This window comes from Dipodomys merriami, unplaced genomic scaffold (assembly GCF_024711535.1).
Source record: "Dipodomys merriami isolate MVZ:Mamm:240054 unplaced genomic scaffold, mDipMer1.0.p SCAF_327, whole genome shotgun sequence".
In the NCBI taxonomy this organism is placed as follows: domain Eukaryota; kingdom Metazoa; phylum Chordata; class Mammalia; order Rodentia; family Heteromyidae; genus Dipodomys; species Dipodomys merriami.
Genome location: NW_027204793.1, coordinates 472,937 through 496,052, shown reverse-complemented (window position 1 = coordinate 496,052; position 23,116 = coordinate 472,937).

The following is a 23,116-nucleotide window of genomic DNA, read 5'->3' as shown; positions in this document are numbered from 1 at the left end:
TAATTTTTCCAAAACCTTCATCATAAAGGTGTGTTGGATCTTGTCGAGTGCTTTTTCTGCATCTATTGAGATAACCATGTGGTTCTTATTCTTGCTCCCCTTGATGTGATGAATAATATTAATTTATTTGCATATATTGGACCAGCTTTGCATCCCAGATTTGAATCCTGTTTGATTGTGGTATATGATTTTTTGGATGAATTGTTGAAGTCGATTGGCCAAAATTTTGTTGAGAATTTTTGCATCAGTGTTCATCAAAGAAATGGGTGTATAGTTCTCTTTCTTTGATGAGTCCCTGCCTCGTTTTGGGATGAGGGTTATGATGTCTTCATAGAATGTGTTCGGTAGTGAACTTTCTCTTTCAATTGCATTGAAGAGTTGGAGGAGTATTGCTGTGAGCTCTGCTTTGATGGCCTTGTAAAATTCCGGTGTAAAACCATCTGGTCTTGGACTTTTCTTAGCTGGGAGGCCTCTTATTGCTTTTTCTATTTCAATGCTTGATATGGGCCTGTTAAGATGGTTTAACTTATCTTGGTTTAGTTTTGGCATGTCAATATTTGCTAGGAAAAGGTCCATTTCTGTGAAGTTCTCAAACTTATTAGCATAAAGTTTTGAGAAGTATCCCTTATAATGTTCTGAATCTTGGTTGTTTCCTTGGTGATGTTTCCATTCTCATCTCTGAGTTTAGTTATTTGGATGTGTTCTCTTCTTTTTCTGGTAAGATTTGCTAGGGGTCTGTCAATTTTGTTAATTTTTTCGAAGAACCAACTCTTTTTTTTTGTTGATTCTTTGTATAGGTTTTTTGGATTCTAATTCATTTAATTCTGATTTAATTTTAATTATTTCTTTCCATCTACTGGATTGGGGTTTATCTTACTGCTCTTTTTCAAGGAGGTTTAGATGTGTCATTAAATTGTTGGTTTCAGATCTCTCCGATTTGTTGATGTAGGAGCTCAGAGGTATAAACTTGCCTCTGAGTACTGCCTTTACTATGTCCCAGAAGAGCTGGTAATTTGTGTGTTCATTTTTGTTGAATAGTATGAGCATTTGAATTTCCTTTCTAATATCTTCCATGACCCACTCGTGATTCAGCAGTGTGTTGTTCAGCCTCCATATGTTACCAGACTTTCTTTGGTGGCTTTTGGTGTTGAGTTCTAATTTTATTCCCTTGTGTTCAGAGAGAATTCAAGGTATAACTTCAATGTTTCTGAATTTAGACAAGTTTCCTTTGTGGCCTAAAATGTGGTCAATTTTTAGAAAATGATCCATGTGCTGCTGGAAAAACGTGTATTCTGATGCTGCGGGGTGAAATGTTCGGTAGATGTCTGTTAAATCTAGTTGATCTATGCAGCTGCTTAGATCTGCGGTTTCTCTATTGAGTTTTTGCTGAGTTCATGTATCTAGTGGGGAGAGTGGTGTGTCAAAATCCCCAACAATTAATGTCTTTGGATCTATGTGGACATTGAGAGAAAGTAGTGTTTCTTGGATAAATTTGAGTTCTCCATTGTTTGGCTAATAGATATTTAGAATTGTAATATCGTGCTGAAGGAGAGATCCATTAATTAGTATGTAGCGACCATCCTTATCTCTTCTCACGAATTTTAATTTGAAGTCTATTTTATGTGATATTAGGATTGCAACTCCCTCCTCTTTATGGGGGCTGTTTGCTTGGTAGATTTTGCTCCAGCCTTTAACATTGAAAATGTGTTTGTTTTTATGGGCAAGATGTGATTCCTGATAGCAGCAGATTGAAGGAACTTCTTTTTTAAACCAACTAGACAGTCTATGTCCCTTAATTGGAAAATTATGTCCGTTAACGTTAATAGATAGGACTGAGAGGTATTTGGGAGTTACTGCCATGTTATCCACCTTCTTGGGGGTTGCAAAAACTGTGTTCTTCCTATGGTTCTTGGATTCTCAGTTTGGGTGCAGGTTCTTGGCCTTTATTGTGGTCTTGTTGGCTTTCTATGTGTAGGACATCTTTAAGAATCTTTTGTAGGGCTGATTTGGTGGAGATGTATTGTTTCAATTTTTCTTTGCTATCGAAGGTTTTTATTTGGCCTTCCAGTTATGAAGGAGAGTTTAGCTGGGTACAGTATTCTTGGTTGATAATTGTTTGTTTTTAGGGCATGGCATACATCATTACAGGCTCTTCTTGCTTTGATTGTCTCTGCTGAGAAATCTGAGGTGATTCTAATTGATTTCCCTTTATTGGTGATTAATCTTTTCTCCTTGACAGCTTTAAGGATCCTTTCCTTGGTCTGAGTTGATCTTGTGTGGATTATAATGTGACCGTGGAATGTCCTATTCTGGTCTGGTCTATTTGGGGATATAAAAGCTTCTTGTATATGAATAGGCCTATCTTTTTGTATGTTTGGGAAGTTCTCTGCTAGGATCCTGTTAAACAAATTTCCTAGACCATTAACTTCAGTTTCTAGGTGCTCCTCTACACCCATTATCCTTAGATTAGGTCTTCTGATGGTTTCTTCAAGTGTTGGATAGATCTATCATATTTCTTGGACTTGTCTTGGATGGTTGTATGTTCTTTCTCTGTAATATCTAGGCTGTCTTCAATCCCTGAGATTCGGTCTTCTGCATGGTCTAACCTGCTGTCAACACTTTCTACTTTGTTTTTTATCTCTTTTCCTTCTAATTGGTCAGGTTTCATTGCTTCAAATTCTTTGTTAAAGCTTTGTTTTAGATCTTGCATGAACTTCTTTACTTCCTTAATTTGGTGTTCAGTGTTTATTCTCAAATCACTTAGTTGTTTGGTTATGGTTTCCTTGGACTCCAATTCTTTCTGTTGGTTTCCATTCAGCATTCCCTTTGTGGTCTCCCTGTCTTCCTTCAGTTCTTTGATAATGGATTCCATGAATGCCTTTAGTGATCTTTTTTTATTCTTTTCCTGCTCTCTCAATTCCTGTATTACTCTTTGATTAGCTTCCTCCCGTTCATGGGATTCCTGTAGTTCTCTTTGAGTGTTTTCAGCCTGCTCACGCCATTCCTCCCTTTCTGTTTGAGTATTCTCAAGCTGCTCACGCAAATCCTGTATCACTTTTTGAGTAGCTTCCTCACACTTATGATATTCCTGTATAAACTTTTCGATTGCCTCCTCTCTCTCCTTATCATGCTCATACAGAGTCCTTTGTAAGTTTTCAATCTTTTCATTTATCATGTTTGCCAACAGTGTTTGTAGAGCTATTTGGGAACTCTCCTCTGGATTATTCATTATCTGTTCTGTCCCATGATTATCAAGATTGAGAATTGAGATACCCGGACTTGCCATTTTTCTTGCGTTTTTCCAGCTTACTCTGCCCATTTGAGATGAAAATAGCACCAGTTTTGTGCTAGAACAATATCCTAAGGCAAGCATCCACCAAAGTCTGAATTTGCACAGTCAATAGTCTACAGATACAATCTAGTTCAACAGATACATCTATTCAATATCAAACAACTATATGTTAATGGGCTACGAACCGCAAAGAAGAATTTGGAAAACCAGAAATTATTAGGGTTAGGGAGCAATGTGTGTAAAAAATAGGAATAGATTGATGTGGGAAGTCACAGGGAGTGTTAACTAAGTCCTAATCTCAAAGCAGGAAATAGGTTGGGTAGGATGAAAGTAGAAAGAGAGAGAAAAAATGAAGAAAGGGAAATGGAAAAGAAAAGAGACCAGAAAAAATAGAAAAATAAAAATTAATAATATTATGCCAGAATTCGACAAGAATCTATTTAGAGAAGAATGTGAATATAATGAGAGAAGGGGAGGGATATAAAGGAGATGAGAAAACTTAAAAATAAAATGCTTAAAATATTATGTAGCTATAATGAAGTGTTACTGCTATTAAGGAATTTAAGTCTCAGAGGTATTGAATTGAGTAATAAATTTGTGGATTAAGTGTGTACACAATGGAAGATACTGTCTAATAGTCATCTACAGGTTTATCTGAGGATGTGCAGGACAAGAATTAAGTCATATAAAGAAGAACAAAAGAGAGGAAAAGGTGAAAAGGATAAGAAATGAAGAAAAAAAGATCAGAAGTTCAGTAGAGCTAAACAAAAACCAAAAAGATAATTAAAAAAAAAAAAAAGAGAAAGAAATCAAAAAAGAAGAAAAAATGCACACACATATCCCTAAAATAAAAATTGTAAGAGGGAAAAAATATTGTGGAAAACATTTTTTTTCAATCAAGGCAAAAATTAATGATTAAAAAAAGTTTTAGAAATGAAATTTTTTAATATAAGGTACCAAAAAAAAAAAAGAAAGAAGAAAAAAAAAGTTCTTTGATTTTTGGGGGAGGGGTGGGAAAAATCCTGTATCTCCCTTGTGTCCATAACCAGCCTCTTGTTGGAGTCTTTTGTCTGCTTTTGGTCCTTTGGCTTGGTTGGTTACTTAAGTCAGTTTATTCGAACAGGCAGAAAAATGCTCTGGTTTACCCAGGATTTTGTGATCCTCCTCCCAGGCTAGTTCAATGGGAGTCAGATCTGCTTTGAGTATCACAAAAGAGGGAGATGCAATGATGAGGCTAGGTTCTGGGTAGAGTTGAGGCCTTTCAACAAACAGTAGATTTTCCTGGTGGCTAGTTTGTGAAAGATTCACAGAGCCCAGCCTGGAGCCATTCTCAGGGTTTCTGTTTACTGGATTTCAATTGATTGTCGAGGCTGCTAAAGGGAGGGGCAGCCTCTGGCTCTGATTACCCAGTGAAGAATGCCATTACTAGGGCTGGCACCCAAGCTGGGTGACTTTTCCCTGGGTGGAGCTGAGTCTGGCAGGTCACGCCGTCGTTAAGTTCTTGTGACCTGCTAAATGATTCATTTTATTCCAAGGCTTGAGTTGGAGCTCTTTGTCAGTATCCAAGATGGAGGTCTCCAGTACGGGAGGGGGGAGGGGTGGCATTCCTTCCTCTGTTCTCTGAGAAGGAGTGAGGACATCAGGCTTCTACTCATGCCGAGTCTTGGTTCCTGGGTCGTCTCTGGTCTGTGAACTGCAGGATGAATATGTCTGCTCCTTGTCGGTTCTTGCTGGTTTTGAGTAGAATCCGCTCACCCGCTGCGTCTGGCTCCTTCGTCCCGGAATCTCTGTTACTCAGGTATGGCGCCTGTGGTTGCAGCTGCCACCGCTGCCGCCGCTGCGGTGGCTGCTGGCAAGAGCTCAGATCTGTCTCCTTGCCTGGATTTTCCCGCTCTGGCCTGACTCTCTGTCCTGTGATGGCACACTTGGTGTGATTCTCTGGCTTAGGACTGTTCACTGGAACTGTAAAACTTCTTTCTATGGGAGAGCTTGTTTAGACTCCAGCTTCTCCGCCATCTTCCCAGGTCTGACTTTCTTATCTTCAAGTACAGTGATCTTCTCCTTCATCAACATTGCTGCAGATTTACCCAGATCCTGAATTCAAATTTAAAGCCTGGAAGATTAAACATCACGAATTGCAAGCCAGGGAGCTAAATTTTTTTTTTACTTTTCTCAGTATGTGCTTGAAGTCAGATTGTGGCAACTCTGCCTCAATTTGGATCACCCTATGCTGGGGCACAGCCACTAGACCTACAACTGCTTCTGGGATCCTAGACCCTCAGGTCTTGCAGGGAAAGCAATGCACAGAAAAACTGTGGCATTTTTATGTTTTCTTCCTTTGCACGGTGACCCTCATGGGTCTGAATGACACTGTTGCAAAGGGTACTTCACCTTGCATTGCTGAAAGCTTCCCAAGTGGCAACATAGGCCCTGATTTCAAATCCCCCTCCTAACACCAACCAATGGCAGGAGATACTAAGAAAATTGTTCCCAACCATAGGAAGAACAATGGAATTTTATCAATGTCAAAGTTCAATGAGTTGATCATGAATGATGCTACTATAAATTTAGGCAGCATAATTTCAAGAGGCTAATTGATTTTTATTTAATATTTATGAAGCATAAAAAGAATATTATTACTTACAGGAATGCAATAATTTCAGGACACTGATTGATTTCATTAATAGTATAAGGATGAAAACAATAATATTAATTACATGGACGCATGATTAATACCCAGGAATTGGTAGGAATGTAGTCTATATAACTGAATAATATATAGACATCTTTAACACTCTATATAAATACATATTTATTAGCATACTTCCATCTGCAGGTCAATCTGTTCTTATTTTGCTAACACCTGGGGCTTGATCTCAGGTCCTAGGAATAGCCTTTCAGCTCAATTTGCCCCAGGATGGCGTGCTGACACTCACCCATTCATGAATTGGGCCTTGTAGGCTTGTAGGCCATGAGTTCAGTTGCCAGCACTCCCCAAAAAGGAATTGTAGAGTAAGAAGTCCTGAGTGTCAGGTATGAAGTGGAACACATATGCAGACCTATATCTTATGTAATCAATGTTTTATGTGCCATAATAGTCAAAATAAATGGTCAATACATGAATAAAACAAACAAATAAAATAACTGCACTGAATGCAATATGGAGTCAACATATGTATGTAAATATGAATCATATATGTAAATTGTACATGAATAGGATGTTTTCTAGTGGTGGGGATCTATTTCAGGCCTAAAGAACCGACTTGAATTTCTTGACTTCAAGGAGGCCAGCTTCCCCTTCCCACACAGTGCAACAGAGTTACCAAGATCATAGGTTCCAATCCCGACAGTCCTGACAGAAAAATGCCACCTTTATATTATGTAATAGTATCGTAATTCTTAGGTATTTCATGATTCCTCCATTTTATGAATGTGATTGTTTAAATGCTTCATAAAGCATTAACTAACATCGATCAGTTTCCTATAAAATAATTCTTTATAATTTTATCCTAGAATCATTCAAGAACTGCTCTTTCAATCATGACATACATCATATTCTATTGGTAATCATATGGACAGGAATAAGTTTCTTAGGATCTCTTTCCATTTTGAGGTGGCTGGACCAGGATTCCAACTGTGGGCTATAGCTCCCACCACTTAAACCCGAGGATAGGGAACTCATCAGTCTGTCCAAGAACACGAGTAAGACAAATGATTAGGCAGGCACCAGTGGTCCTCAACAGTCTTCCTTGATATTTACAAGGCTGTGATGGGAGGATCATGGTCGAAGTCACCCTAGGCAGGAAAGTGCAACTTCAGTGCCAACAAAGCCAGAATCCCTGTGGCTCCAGTGTGGAAGGCCAGCCTTGAGCAAAAGCAGCTCACAGACTGTGCCCATATCCTCAGTTCATGGTCTGGGACTGGGAACAAACAGCCATACACAATGATCTGTGCAGCCATGCGGCTAAAGCAGGTCACCCTCTTGTCTCCAACTGAATTGGACATTGTTCCCTGGGAAAAGGGCTGGGGGAGCTGCTATCATCTTGACTCTGCCCATGCTGTTTGCATCACAGGATTCTGGCCACACCCCCATTCTTTTTTTGTTCTTTCTGACCAATGAGATACAAGAATGGTGGCCATGCCCACATTGAATGCTGCCTGGTAGCACCAGGATTCCCTCTGTTAGTTTACACCACTACCAGCAGTTGAGGAAGGTATAGATGGCTGAGTGCTGAGAAGAGACATTAGGCGACTGGAATATAGAAGGAAATTGAGATGCCTGCCTAGTCCCCAGCCCCCTCCCGCCTTCCCAAGGTTCAGAAATTCAAACCAGGCAATGGCACCCTGCCAGGCTGTGTAAAGCCCCAAATTGGTCAATGGCCTTGGTTCTCTGAGGCCATGTGTCTGCAATGCCACTGCCATTCCCGCTCGCCCCACCTGGAGCAGCCTCAAGCAACTTCTCCCAGGAGCACATGTGAGTGGCTGCCCCAAAACCACCCCTACCCTGGGTCAGACACCCCTCTGAGGGCACCAAGACCCGCTACTTGTTTCCTCTCCCTGGCTCTGAGGAGCCACCTTTCTGTTTTGGGCATTTCTGAAACAGAGCCTCTATATGCTCTGGCTGGGCTGGATTGATGTCCTCCTATCTGTGACAGGTATGCTCCACCGGGCCTGGTCATCTGTATTTGGGGTGGTAGACATGTAGCAACATGCACAGTCATCAATTTAGATGGATTATCTCAAAAATTTAGTCCACAGCAGCCTATTCTTTTTTTTTTAATTGTGAAAATACTGTCCAGAGGGGTTAAAATTACATGGGCAAGATATGAGTACATATCTTATCAAGCATTATAGCCTCCTCTTTTGTTTCCCCTTGCCATCCCATCCTCCCCCCCCACTCGACCCTCCCCATCCCCCTACCAGAGTTGTCAAGTTCATTTTCGACATACCACTTCTACGTCTCATTGTTGTAATGGGTCCAAATTTAATCCCTATTTCAACGATTTGTTTTTTCCCTTCCCTTTCCATAAATTATAACAACATCAAATACAGTCAAAGAAGGGATTATACCGTGGGGGAGGGATATAAAAAGCAACAAATAAATAATCTTATGAATGTACTAGAAACAATCGTATGAAAGAAAAAAATTGAATAGATATCTTAGGGTTCTTTTCACTAACATGAATTTATCTGAACTTTTATGCTTGACTCAGATATATACTAGTTATTGCAGATAAGGGAAAACATGGGACCTATGTTTCGTTGGTTCTGGCTTACTTCACTTAATATAATTTTTTCCAAGTCTTTCCATTTCCTAACAAATAGAGCAATGTCATTCATTCTGATGCAGGCATAGAATTCAATTGTGTATATATAACCCATTTTTTTTGATCCATTCATCTACCGAAGGGCATCTGGGTTGCTTCTATATCTTAGCTATGGTAAAAAAGGCTGCAATAAACATAGTTGTGCTGGTAGCTTTAGTGTGGTCTTCTTTGTAAACATTTGGGTAAGTGCCCAAAAGTGCGATTGTTGGATCAAAGGGGAGCTCTATGTTGAGTGCTTTGAGGAACCTCCATAAAGCTTTCAAAAGTGGTTGAACAAATTTACACTCCCACCAACAATGAAGTAAAGTTCCCTTCTGTCCACATCCCCTCCAGAATCTGTTATCAGAGTTCTTCAGTATAGCCATTCTAACTGGGGTGAGGTGGTATCTCAATGTTGTTTTGATTTGCATTTCTTTTATGGCTAGAGAGGTTGAGCATTTCTTCATTCGTCTATTGGCCATCCTTCTTTCTTCTTCAGTGAAGTTTCTCTTTAAGGCTTTAGCCTTATTTATTGGGCAGTTTCTTTGAGGATTTGTTGTTGGGGGATTTAATTTTTTGTTTTCCAAGTATATTTTAGATATGAGACCCTTGTCTCTAGTATGGCTTGTGAAGATTTTCTCCCAATCCGTGGGCTTTCTATTGATCTTGCTAGCTATGTCCTTTGCCATGCAGAAGCTCTGCAACTTCGTGGAATCCCATTTGTCCAACCTTTCTTTGATTTCTTGTGTTTCTGGGTCTCTATTAAAAAAAATTCAACCTGTGCCAAGTAGACCAAGGGTTTCTCCTATTCCATCCTGTAATGTTTTCAGAGTGTCTGCTTTGACTCCGAGGTCTTTGATCCATTTGGAGTTGATTCTGGTGCAGGGTGATATATAAGGATCTAGCTTTAGTTTCTACAAGTAGTTAAGCAATTTTGCCAGCACCATTTACTGAAGAGGCTGTCTTTCTTCCATTCTATTATTTTAGCTCCCTTATCGAAGAGTAGTTGGTTATATGTCTGTAGGTTCATTTCTGGGTTTTCAATTCTATTCCATTGGTCCTGAAGTCTATTCTTATGCCAGTACTAAGCTGTTTTGATTACAATTGCTTTGTAGTAGAGTTTGAAATTTGGTATGATATTCCTCCAGCACAGTTTTTTTCTGTTGAGGATCGTTTTGCTATTCGGAGTCTTTTATTGTCCTCTATGAATTATTGGTTTGCCTCTTCTATTTCCTTGAAAAATGAGGTTGGAATATTGATAGGTATCGCACTGAATTTGTAGAGAGCCTTGTGAAGGATTGCAATTTTCACGATGTTGATCTTTCCAATCCATGAGCATGGGAGTTTTTTGCACTTTCTAAGATCTCTTTTGATTTCCTTTTTCAGGTTTTTAAAATTTTCATCATAGAGTTCCTTCACTTCTTTGGTTAAGTTATTTCCTAGGTATTTTATTTTTTGTGGGGCTATTACGAATGGAGATGCTTTCCTAATTTCAGCCACACTTTTTTCATTGTTGGTATATAGAAAATCCATTGATTTTGAGGGGTTAATTTTATACCCTACTACTTTGACAAAGTTTTGAATCAGCTTGAGTAATTTGGGAGTGGAGTCTATTGGATTCCTTAAATACAAGATCATGACATCTGCAAAGACGTAGAGTTTTACTTCTTCTTTCCCTATTTGGATCCCCTTTACTTTTGCATCTTGTCTTATTCCTGTAGCTAGGCATTCTAATACTAAATTGAAGAGAAGTGGAGAGAGTGGACCTTCTTGTCTCGTTCCTGAGTTAAGAGGAAATGGCTTTACTTTTTCACCATTAAGTATAATGCTGGCTGTAGGTTTGTCATATATAGTCTTTATTGTATTGAGCAAAGTTCCATGGATTCCTAATTTTTCCAGAACCATCATCATAAAGGGGCATTGGATCTTGTCAAATGCTTTTTCTGCATCTATTGAGATAACCAGGTGTTTCTTATCTTTGCTCCTGTTGATGTGATGAATTATATTAATTGATTTGCGTATATTGACCCAGCTTTGCATCCCTGAAATGAATCCTGTTTGATCATGGTGTAGAATTTTTTGGATGAATTGTTGAATTTGATTGGCCAACATTTTGTTGAGAAGTTTTGCATCAATGTTCATCAAATAAATGGGTCTATAGTTATTTTTCTGTGATGTGTCCCTGCCTGGTTTGGGCATGAGGGTTATTAAGGCTTCATAGAATGAGTTCAGTAGTGAACTTTCTCTTTCAATTTCATTGAAGATTTGGAGGAGTATTGGTGTGAGCTGTGTTTTTAAGGGCTTATAGAATTATGCTGTAAAACCAGCTGGTCCTGGGCTTTTCTTAGATGGGAGGTGTGTTATTGATGTTTCTATTTCAATGCTTGATATGGGCCTGTTAAGATGGTATAACTCATCTTGGTTTAGTTTTGGCATGTCAATATTTGCTAGGAAAAGGTCCATTTTTGCCAACTTCTCAAACTTATTAGCATAAAGTTTTGAGAAGTATTCCCTTATAATGTTCTGAATCTTGGTTTTTTCTGTGGTGATGTTTCCATTCTCATCTCTGAGTTTATTTATTTGGGTGTGTTCTTTTCTTTTTCTTATAAGATTTGCTAAGAGTCTGTCAATTTTGTTAATATTTTGGAAGTAACAAATCTTTGTTTTGTTGATTCTTTCTATGATTTTTTTGGATTCTAATTCATTTAATTATGATTTAATTTTAATTATTTCTTACCATCTACTGGATTGCGGATCATCTTGCTGCTCTTTTTCAAGGAGACTCAGATGTCTCATTAAATGGTTGGTTTCAGATTTCTCCAATTTGTTGATGTATGAACTCAGAGCTGTAAACTTTCCTGTGAGTACTGCCTTTGCTGTGTCCCAAAGGAGCTGGTAATTTGTGTGTTCATCAACATTTGAATTTCTTTTCTAATCTTTTCCATGACCCACTCGTGATACAGCAGTGTGTTGTTCCAGTGTGTTACAGGATTTTCTCTGGTGGCTTTTCCTGTTGAGTTTTAATTTTTTACCCTTGTGGCCTGAGAGAATGCAAGGTATTACTTCAATGTTTCTGAAAAGAGATAAATAAGTACCCACACATATACCCCTAAAATAAAAATTATGAGAGGAAGAAAAAAATTAAAGTAAAAAATTAAAAATTAAAAAACAACTTTTAGAAAAAAATTATAAAAGGTACAAAAAAAGAGTTCTTTGATTTTTTTGTGGGGGATGGGAAGATCCTGTATCTTCCTTGTGTTCTTAACCTGTCTCTTGTTGGAGACTCTAGTCTACTTGTGTTTGATTTTCCTATGGCTTGAATGGTTTCTTAAGTCAGTTTGAGCAGGCAGAAAAATCACAGGAGACGATTCTTGACCACAGGTGAAGCTCTGGGTAGGTTCGTAACAATCAGACCTCATTCTCCTCACAGGACATTTGTGAGGAAACAAGGGATTTATACAGAGGGATCTCTGGAGCATGGCTAGGAACAGAGGGAGTAGTCTTCAGATAAGGTTCTCGGCAATTCTGTGAGGAAATGACAGGAAGATAGCCGGAAAGGGCTCAGGCAGGGCCTGTTATTAATTGTGCAACAGATGTGGGATTATGAAACAAACATGGCTCTCTCTCATCATTACCCTATCCCCATGAGGAAGCGGATCCTTCACTGTGTTGAGTTTTGCAGCTGGAGATTCCAAGGCAGAGAGAAGCCAGGTGACCTACTTATGACTTCAACTTCAAAGGAAGCTCTGCCTGACTTTGCTACCATGCTCCGTAGAACAATGGGTGCTATTCAGTCTGCTTCTTGTGGTAGGAAGTCCACTTCTTGTCAGTCGTGGAGCTAGAACTCTAGGCATGGGCGATGTTCCCAAAAGCCTCAGCAAAAGGCTAGTGTTCTACCACTTAAACCCACAACACTACTTTTGATTTTCTGGTGTTTCTTTGGAGATAAGATTCTCACAGACGTTCCTGCCTGGGCTGGTTATGAACCATGATCCTCATATCTCAGGTTCCTGTGTAGTTAGGATTAGAATTCTGAGCCACTGGCACCAGACTTAATTGTAATTCTGACTTTTTCTCTCTCTCTCTCTTTCACAAGAACTGGTCACATGGGTGCTGGAGGAGTGGGCCCAGCATCCCCATGTGGCTGGAACCCAAGGTTGGTCCTCTCATTCTGGAGGTTGGCTGTGGGTCAGGAGCTGTCGCCTCAGCTTGTTGAAACAGCTCCATGAGATAAGCCCTTCTGTTATCTGGCTAGACCGTAACAGTTATTCATTGTCCATCCAGCCTTACTAGACTTATTGTATTGTATTGCTTTCTACATCATTTTCTAGCACCTGGCCAAAATTATGATACGTAGTTACAGAATGAAAATGTAATGCAATCTTAAGAAAGTTATTTAGGGATCTGTTAATGTGGCTTCATGGTACGGTGATTTCCTAGCATCCATGAAACCCTGGGTTCAATTCCTTAGTTACACACACACACACACAAAACCACTGGAAGTGGTGTTGTGCCTCAAATGATAGAGAGCTAGCATTGAGCAAGAAAAAAAAAGCTCAGGAATATTCCCTACCCCTGAGTTTATGCCCCTCGACTGGCAAAAAGAACAAAAACAAATCAAATCAAAACAAAACAAAAACATTCAGTTAGTAAATGCAAAATAAATAAACCACACTTGGAATATATAATTGCTCCTTCCATACTGACACCTGACAACAGTTCCTAATTCATGTACTTTACTTATATTAGGATACTGTGTTGAAAAAAGTCTTGTTCATTAAGTCACAGCAATTAATGCCAGGGATGTGCTTAGATGTCAGGTAACGTTTAATTCTGGAAATTCAACCATTCCTGGATTTGTGTCGTCACTGCTAATCACAAAGAGAATGGTAGGCTATGTGTGATTTTGAAATCTTTTTGGTCAATTATGGCACCAAAAATGCAGAGGCTAATTAATAGTTGTGAAAGAAAATAAGGAGTATATAACTCCAGATAGAAGGAATAAATGATAGTAATTAAGGTATACCAGAAACTGTTCTTGAGAACCATTTTTGGTTATTGTAGAACTAGTTGTCAGCTAGGCTGTTCCTCATTGCCTTTAGCATTCTAAATCTCTTAGGCTAGCTCTTAATCTCTGTGTGATAAATGTATCTCCTTCTATGCTATTCTTTCATACCTTATCTCCTTTGCTTTCTAAAAATCTTATTCTTTCTATATTTCTCTATGAACATTTCCTGATACTAAATACACCTATACAGATGGCAGAGGATGCTAATGAAAGGGTCCCCAAAATCATCAGTCATTAACGTAACAAAATGGAAAAGAGGACATATTTATTGCTACTTCAATTTTTCTGAAATGCTGCAATATCATTTGGTTAAAATTTCCATTCTTTGTCTACACAGTGTCATTCAGTACACATAAATGCAAATATGAGCAGGAGTTGGTTTACTCCTGTAATCCTAGCTACTCAGGAGGTTGAGACCAGAAGATTGTGGTTCAAAGCCAGCCTGGTCAGGAAAGTCCACGAGACCCTAACCTTCAATTAACCACCAGAAACCCGGAGGTGGTGCTCTAGCTTAGCACCCAGGATCCGAGTTCAAGCCCCACAACCAACAAAAAAGGTGAAATATAACTTTAAGTTTCCCCAAAAGGAATGACAAGTTCAATAATCTTCCCAAACAAAAAAATTCCAAAATGATTCAGTGCACCTACTTTTGCTGAGTTATGTTATGGATTCTTTTCTGGACATATGCTCTAAAAACAAATCATTTAACTAGGGATACAGGTGGACCCATTTCAACAATGAGATGTACAAATCGTTATGTTGAAAAACGAACTTTACAACGTTGGTGGGCGGGAGGATCGGGTATGGGGAGGGGGGAATATGGGGAGGGATGGGAAGGGGAAACAAAGAGGAGGCAACAATGATTGATAAGAAATGTACTCATTATCTTACCCATGTAATTGTAACTCCTCTGTACGGTATGCTCACAATAATAAAGAAAAAAATTGTAAAATATTAGCTTTACAATAAACTTCATCTAATATTTCTCATTTGAAAAGAGAAGTCTATACAGTTGATGTCACTTGGCTTTCTTACTATCTTAGTTTAAAGCCAAACCAGGTAGGAGATTCTGTCAAACTCTTATTTGTAATTACACAGCAAAAAAGCCAGAAGTGGAATTTTGGTTCAAGCAGTAGAGTACTAGCTTTGGGGGTAGGTGAGCAGGAAAGAAAACTGTTCAGGGACAGGGTTCAGCCTCTAGGTTCAAGCCCCAGAACCAACACAAGCTAAACACAAAAGCAAACAAAAAACCAGATATTTCATTGGGACCCTCCTTAAAGGAGTATTGGTCTGAGAAGTGGCTCCTTTTGCTGATCATATACACTGGATGCTTTTTTGGAATCCTTACTGCTCTGGAGAACTCAGGACCAAACTAACGTAATTCATAACTGACTTCTGCAACAAAAGAATCATCTCAGGGGTGAAATATCCATGCAAAAACACTATAGCAGTAGAATTTTTTGGGGGGTCCAGTCTTGGGCCTGAACTCTGGGCCTGGGCGCTTTACCTCAGCTCTTCAACTCAAGGCTAGCGCTCTACCACTTGAGCCACAGCACCACTTCTGGCTTATTTTTGCTTATGTGGTGCTGAGGAACCTAACCCAGGGCCTCAGGCATGCAAGGCAAGTGCTCTACCACAGAGCCAACTTCCCAGCCCCAGCAGAAGAACATATTTAAAACAACGTTATTTCTTTTTGTTCTATGCTGGCCATCAAATGGCACATTTTATCTTTTTGTAATACTCTCAACTACAAGTTTACAGAAAAATTATATATAAGTAAAAACACACTAGAAAAAGTCAGGGACAGAGTTTCCTTCAAGCCTTCGGATTCTCTTCTTTTACAGTAAAAAGGAAAGCACAATTTAACTTGAACTTTGTCAATCCTCTATGTTCCATTCCTCTACTGGGATCAGTTTCCATATCCAGTAACAGTTACTTCCAGGAACAATCTATGGTGCTGCTTGAGGTATAATGAATGATTTCTGGCTTCACCGAAATAACACAAGAACACATTTGGACCTGATGTAACACGTATTTCAGAGACAACTTAGTAAAGAGAAAATATAAAATTTATATTTTTTATAAATACATTATGCATGAGTATATTGAATTCAAACTTTGTAAATTCTCTGTAAATTGAGGCGAATTTTAAAGAGGAAGAAGGTTCCTAGATCATTTTTTTGTGAGTATATGTGCTGCACATTATTTCCCAAGTGTACATGAATTTGTTAACTCGTGTTAACTATAGCAATAATAAGAGAAAGAGAAATTCTGTGTTTAAGTATAAGGGTTCAATACACTATAGAAGACTCTACAAATAAGACCACATTGAAACAATAAAGCCAAGTCCAGTATGTAGATTTATGAAAGTGATATAGAGAAAGCATTACTCCTACGTGGAACACGAAGTATGAGGCCACTCCCTTCCTAATCACGCTTGCTAATGACACAACTTTGTAGAAATTAGAATGGAAGAATAATTCTGTTTCCAATGCAAGTCAGATATAAGAGCCTGGATTTAATAAGGAAAAAATTCCATCTTGAGAGAGTAGGGATTATACTAGCCATCAACTGGTGGATAAGATCACATTTTTTTCTTTCCTTTACTTATATATTTTTTGTTGGTGGTGGTCTTGGCACTTGAATTCTGGGCCTGGGCACTGTCCCTCTGCTATTCCGCTCAAGGCTAATGCTCTACCACTTTAGCCACAGTGAGGCTTCCAGTTTTCTTGCAGTAAATTGGAGAAAAGAGTCTCCTGGACTTTCCTACCTGGGCTGGATTTGAACCCCAATACTCAGATCTCACCACCACCCAGCTTAGGATCACATTTCTAACAGTGTACATTCAGCATATGTATTGTGTATATTCATCTATCTTTATATGAATTCTTGAGTTAAAAATCTGGGCTACAGCTTAGACTTTACACTCACAAAAATGTTTGTAGTTTAAAAGTTGTTTCTACTGGATAAATGAAACCTAAGTATGTAAAGGAGTCTGGGAAGTTCAGATTGCATCCAGCCTGGGCAGAACAGTGTTTGAGACACTATCTATAATTAACCAGCCAAAAGCTAGATTGGAAGAATGGCTCAGGTAATGGAATAACAGTCATGAGCAAGAATGATGAATAAGAGCTTGAGGCTTTTTCATACATACATATAAACATACACATACACACAGAGGCACTTATATGTGCACACACATATACACAAATGAAGCAACTCTCAGAATACGTAGAAAAGTTAGAAAACAATAGAAAGTATGTCCTGAGTGAGACTAGAATCAAGTGATAATTTTTAAAATTAGAAAATCCTAAAGTGAACTTTCTTCAAAAAAGTTTGAGAATATTACATAAGTAGGGACCAGAGATAGTAAGAGAGTCAAGTAATCAATATTAAAGGGATAGGATCCATGGAGGAATGAATCAGAGACCCGGCAGGTGCATTTGAAAATGTTCATACCCTGTGTCAAATGTTAGAACATCTTTGAAAATAGTGCATGAACAGTCTGAAAAGTCTAGTGGATAATATCACTGGTGAAGTTCAGAATTGATAGTCTGTATCTAGATTAAATAAACCAAGAAGGGGCTGGGAAGGTGGCTCAGTGGTAGAGTGCTTGCCTCGCATGCATGAAGCCCTGGGTTTGATTCCTCAGCACCACATAAGCAAAAAGAAAAAAGCCGAAAGTGGCTCTGTGGCTCAAGTGGTAGAGCACTAGCCTTGAGCTGAAGAGCTGAGGGACAGCATCAAGGCCCAAATTTCAGGCACCATTACCGGACCCAAAAATAAATAAACAAACAGATAAATAAATAAACCAAGAAACTATGGTGGGGCAATGTGATACAAGCCTTGAATTCTAGCACTCAAACTGACAGGAGATTAGAGACTGGAATTACTACTGATACCTTCCCTGGACCAGGTAGTATAATTTTGTCTTAATAAAACAAACCAAACAAGAATGGAATACACAGTTGGAAATTTGGACTAATTTTTTCATTATGTTTTGAAAAGCCAAGTTTTCTATTGAAATACAACTGGTATAGAATCCCCAATTGCGTTTTATTTTATTTTTTTATTTTTTTAACTCTTTTTTTAATTTTTTTTTTTTGGTTCCGGTTGTGGGGCCTGAACTCTGGGCCTGGGCACTGTGCCTCATCTCTTCAGCTCAAGTCTAGCGCTCTACCACTTGAGCAACAGCGCCACATCCAGCATTTTTTCTTTTTGCTTATGTTGTGCTGAGGAATTGAACCCAGGGCCTCATGCATTCGAGGTAAGTGCTCTACCACTAAGCCACCTTCCCAGCCCCTCCTCAGTTGTGTTTTAAATACGCTCTTCATTACAGAACATTCCTAGATGCAAATTGGTTCATGATTCCCATCCAAAATTTGCAAAAGTAAGTAATCATCATTCTGTTAGATTCCAAGGAAAGGATGAAGGATTACAAAAGCTTAAGCCTGGAGCAATAGCAAAGATCACCTAATGTAGGTCTTTATAGATCTTGCTAAATTGGAGTTTAGACTTCAAAAAATATTTTGGTTTCGTTTGTAATTTCAAATTCTATAGGATACTACAAAATTCTTTTTAGGTAGAGGGTTTAATTGACAAATTTACAGATGTTTCTTTCATTCTATTTACCTAGCATATTGTTTCAAGTGAGTTATAAGGAGAAGTCCGTTAATAAATAATTCTAACTGTTCCTGTAGAAAATGATGATGTGAATAATTTAGACCGAGTTGCCAAGAAATTGATGATATTAATTTATAAATTTAGAAAAAGCAATTTTTGAGGCTTTAATATAACATAGTATGAAGAGAATAATTGTGTGACATCTTTTTTCTTCTACCTGTATGTAACACAGGAAGCAATTTCCTTAATTACGTGCCTCTGTATACAGTGAGAAAAATGCTAGGATTTGGGTTTGTTTTTATTTTTTTTTTGTTTTATTGCTTTGTCATAGGGCTTGAACTCTGGACCTGGACACTGTCTCTGAGCCTGTTAAGCTCAAGGCTTGTGCCTTACCACTTCAACCTCAGTACCACTTTTGTCTGGCTTTTGCTGAGAAGTTTATTGGAGATAAGAATCTAGGGATCCTTCCTGCCTGGGTGGGCTTTGAACTGTAATCTTCCAATCTTAGCATCCTGAATATCTATGATAGTAAAAAAGTATAAATATAAATAATATTTGCAAGAATACCAGTGGAGGAAAAATGATGCAACCCAGTATGTTGTGGTGTTCTTTCCAGAACACGGAGGGCATCACATTAGCAAGGTGTAATATTTTCCCCAATAAAGATAAGCTATTTGTGATGTGAATTAAGGGAATTTTGAGGTTCACCCTACAAGTTGGAAACTGTTGGTCTAGGATGACTTTATGGCATAAATTTTGGGATTGATGGTCATAGAAATAATAGCTTAATCTGATAAATTGCTTACTCTTGAAGAATTAATTATAACCGATGCTTTATAGTTTTATCCTATACTAGAATGTGGCTATTTTTCTGTTCACTTCTCAATCTGTAACACCCCATTGGAAAATGCATCTATTGCAGAATTACATAACATGCAAACAGGTACTATTTTGAATCTCTCAGGTATGGAATGTTGAGAATTTGAAAGTGAGTAGTTATTAGTCATAGGAATTTTGAAGAACACACATATTTTGTCCTCTTAACAACTAATTTACTTTTAAAAGTTATGGGTTTCTATAGAATTAAATGGTTTTCGGTTTAGTATGAGAAAGTACTAATTTATTCTTTTTTGAAAATATTGGCAAGTATATTGTGAAAAAATTATCTAGTTGGTTAACATTCAAGTTGATGGCCCTCTGATAAAGAAGGGGTAATTAATTCAAATTATATGCCAAATAGTACTGAATTTTTAAAAAGTTACTACATAAAGAATAATATTTACTATACCAATACAATGAAATTTTATTTCAAACAGCTTATTTTTTAAATTTAATTTTAATGTGAAAGTGATGTGCAGTGGGTTAGCAATTGTAAGGCAGTGAATGCATAACTTTTCAAACTTGTTATGCCCTCTCTCATTTTTTCTCATATTTTTCCTTCACACCCAAACCCCTCACAAGTTGTAATGTACATTTCCAACATATTGTCTTCTGAGTATTTCTAATGCATTGGTTTGCTTTTTGTCCTTTATCTTGCCATTTTGTTGTTTCTCTTCCCTTCCCTAATTAAGGTAAATGTATACACAAAATGTACCAAAATCAAACACAGTAGGAGTTATACCATAGGGGAAAAACCCAAGGAAAATAGAAATCACTTAGTACATTAAAAACAACAACTGCAAATAAATATCTCTTTCCATATCTTGGAGTTCATTTTGCTCAGCATCAGCTTATATGTTCATATATATGCATAACAAAGCCACTGGAAAATAATGGTTTGATGGCTACTACATGTTAACTGTTTTTGATGGTAAACGTGGAATTAGGATTGGTAAATTTGCGATTCTGATAAAAGAATTTCAAAAGTGTTTTAAAATTAAGACAGGTAAATTTTAATTTTTCTAACTTTTAACTTAGCCTATTAAGAAATTTTAAAATTGCCTGGAAAAATAGGCTTTCATGCAAAGAAATCCATGGAGACTTAGCTGAGAGGGAGCAATGTGGGTAAGGTGGCTCATTTTCACAGTAAACAAACAAACCTCACAAACCTTGCTGTAAATCCTGTAGGTTCCCATGAGAATTGTCCTTACCCAGGAAATATACACTTACTGTGTGAAACAAGGTTGTAGTGGAATTTAAATTCAAAGTTTTTTTTTAAAAAATAAGACATCAAAATTTGTGAATTGACCTTTAATTACTAAACAGTAACTCTTAAAAAGATTATTTGGGTCAAAATATTTAGGGAGAAAGTGTCCTCCACAATGAAAGAACGTATTGAGTTTACACTTCTCTGTTTTAATACTTTCCACAATGTCTGCATGTGAAGCACTGAAACACAGAAAAAAATCTGATTGGATACTTCAATGATTTCACATTTCTAAGTAGCTCAAAAATATAATATCCTTATTAACATGAGATAGTGAATACTTCTTTTATTACATAAGCCAAAAAGTTTGGGGATCAGAAAAGAATTGAGCAAATAGAAAAGGTAAGAAATCACGTTATTAGAAGCCCTAGCTAAGCGTTTTGGTTTCAGCAGTGGAGGGGGCCAAAACTTTTTTATATAGTGATATAGATTGTGTTAATGTTTTTGCTACCTAACGTGATTTTACTGAGCTTATTTGGCTGAGTATAATGCAGAACAAATTGAATGAAGACATGAAAATAAATTCCACCTCCAAATAAAAGAGTTTTCAAAGAGAAACCATGAAGATGTAGCATTGGGGACGCATTATAGTGCTTTAGCTTCACTAGAATTGAATCCAGGAACCTGTGATTAATTGGAAATCAGGGAAGAGCTAAGAAGAGGACATAGAAGTAGGACATAGAAGTATTGTCCTTTGTAACAGACACTATCATCCAAGGAATTGGTGATTTAACTCTCTTCTTCTCCATACATCTTGTTGAGCAAATACAAGACCAAGAGGAAAATAACCTATTGAAATAATTTTGCAAAGAATAACTTCATTGTTCCTGATATTGTATCTAAGGAGATTCTTAAGAGAGAAGATAAAAGTTTTATGAGAGAAGATAAAAGTGGAGTATTCTTAGGTTTCCAAGCATCTTGTTAGCAAAATATCTTTGAGGTTACAAGTGATTGAACCAAAATGTGTTGGAATATTTATTTTTGTCGGCACTTTAGACACAAGAAGATTTCAAGGTAAAAGGAAAAAGAAAAAATTATAGCTAAATATTTGTGATTATAGGTTCTTTGACTGGATTTTTGGAGACAAAGATTTGTATTAGCATTGGTCCTCATTAACATAGTTGTTGGATTTTCGTGGCAACCAAATGAAAAGGGGAAGTTTAATGGACTCGCTTGAATAAGTAAACAGCATGATAGAAAATAGTGGCAAATAATATTTAATGAATTATTTTGAACAATTACTTTGTGAGAACAAAGAAGGAAATATATAATTCAAAATCACTTGACGTTATTAAAAGTATGAAAATGGAGTAGTGAGGAGATTGAGAGAAAACAGAGAGGACTGTTTTCTCTCCAGTGGAGGAATAAGTTCTTGATCTTGTTTCTTCCATTCTGTCTTCACAAGCTATCAAGTGTGACTCAGGACTGGAGTATCCAGTTCAGACAAAGAGCACTCGCAGAAGAAAATATTTGCAGAAGATATAGGTGATTTATAACCTTAGACAATCTTTTTAAATCTAGTCAAAATCCTTCCCTACCCCAAACTGCCCTCTTTGAACAGTTTGTTTGCTTTTCCAAAGACTGCCCTTCATTAACTGCTTAAAATTTTGAGAGGTCATATTCATACTCTCTAGAGATTGCTGTTTGGTTGTCATTTTTGTGTGTTTTTGTTTGTTGTTTTTTTTTAACTGAATTTCAAAGGTTGTGCAAGTGTTTTACAATTAAATATGTCCATCAAATTGTGTAATGCTCCTGGATCAGAATCACTCCTTCTATCAATGTCAACCAACTCTTTCTCCAAGATTGAGTTCAGATTTAGCACTACCTTCATTACATATGTACATTGAGTATACTAGCTGTACTTGCCCCTTGTTCCATTTTTCATTCATTCTATTTTTTTACTATTGTTCCTCTCTGGTTTCAATTTCCTGATAGTCATTCTGTTAAAGTGCCTGTTAATACTTTGAAAAGTTTATATACATTCCATGGAGTTTCACTCCCACATATACTTGAACTGATGTCAGCTTATATTTCCATAATTCATTCATCTGCAATAGCAATTTGCAGACTGGAGATGTGAAGCACTTAGACATGATTTTATTCGCGTTCATTTGGAAGATTAATCTTTAGTCAACAAGAAAATTTAAAAATGGCTTAGAATTTATTTCTTACTACCAGTTATTATAAATGGCTTTGTACAATGGTGTATGATTATTTTATTTTACATAGGATAATTTTTTCTACTACCTATAAGTTTTGGAAAAAGAAGAAAACTAAAATTTACTACTTAGAGGAATATGACAGAAATAAAAGACAGATTTTATTTTTGTCACATCTCTCATCAGTACCCATATTCAAAACTTAAAGTCATATTTCTTACTATGTTAGACAGATAGGGAAAATATAAAACAACACACGATAAGGCAACTATTAGTCACTTTTTAAAATGTACTTTCTTATGTGATAAAAATTTACTTTATTAGCTAATATTTGGGTTTGAAATATGGGAGGCTGATCTATTTAACACATTTCTGGAAGGCACCTACTGAACAACACAAATGGTGGGGAGTACTATTTCTACATTTTGATGAATGGTTGAACTTGTTTGCTATTGGTGCTGGGTACGTAAATCAACTCTATTGTAACTAGCTCCCTACACTTGAAAACCTTGTAATGTCACT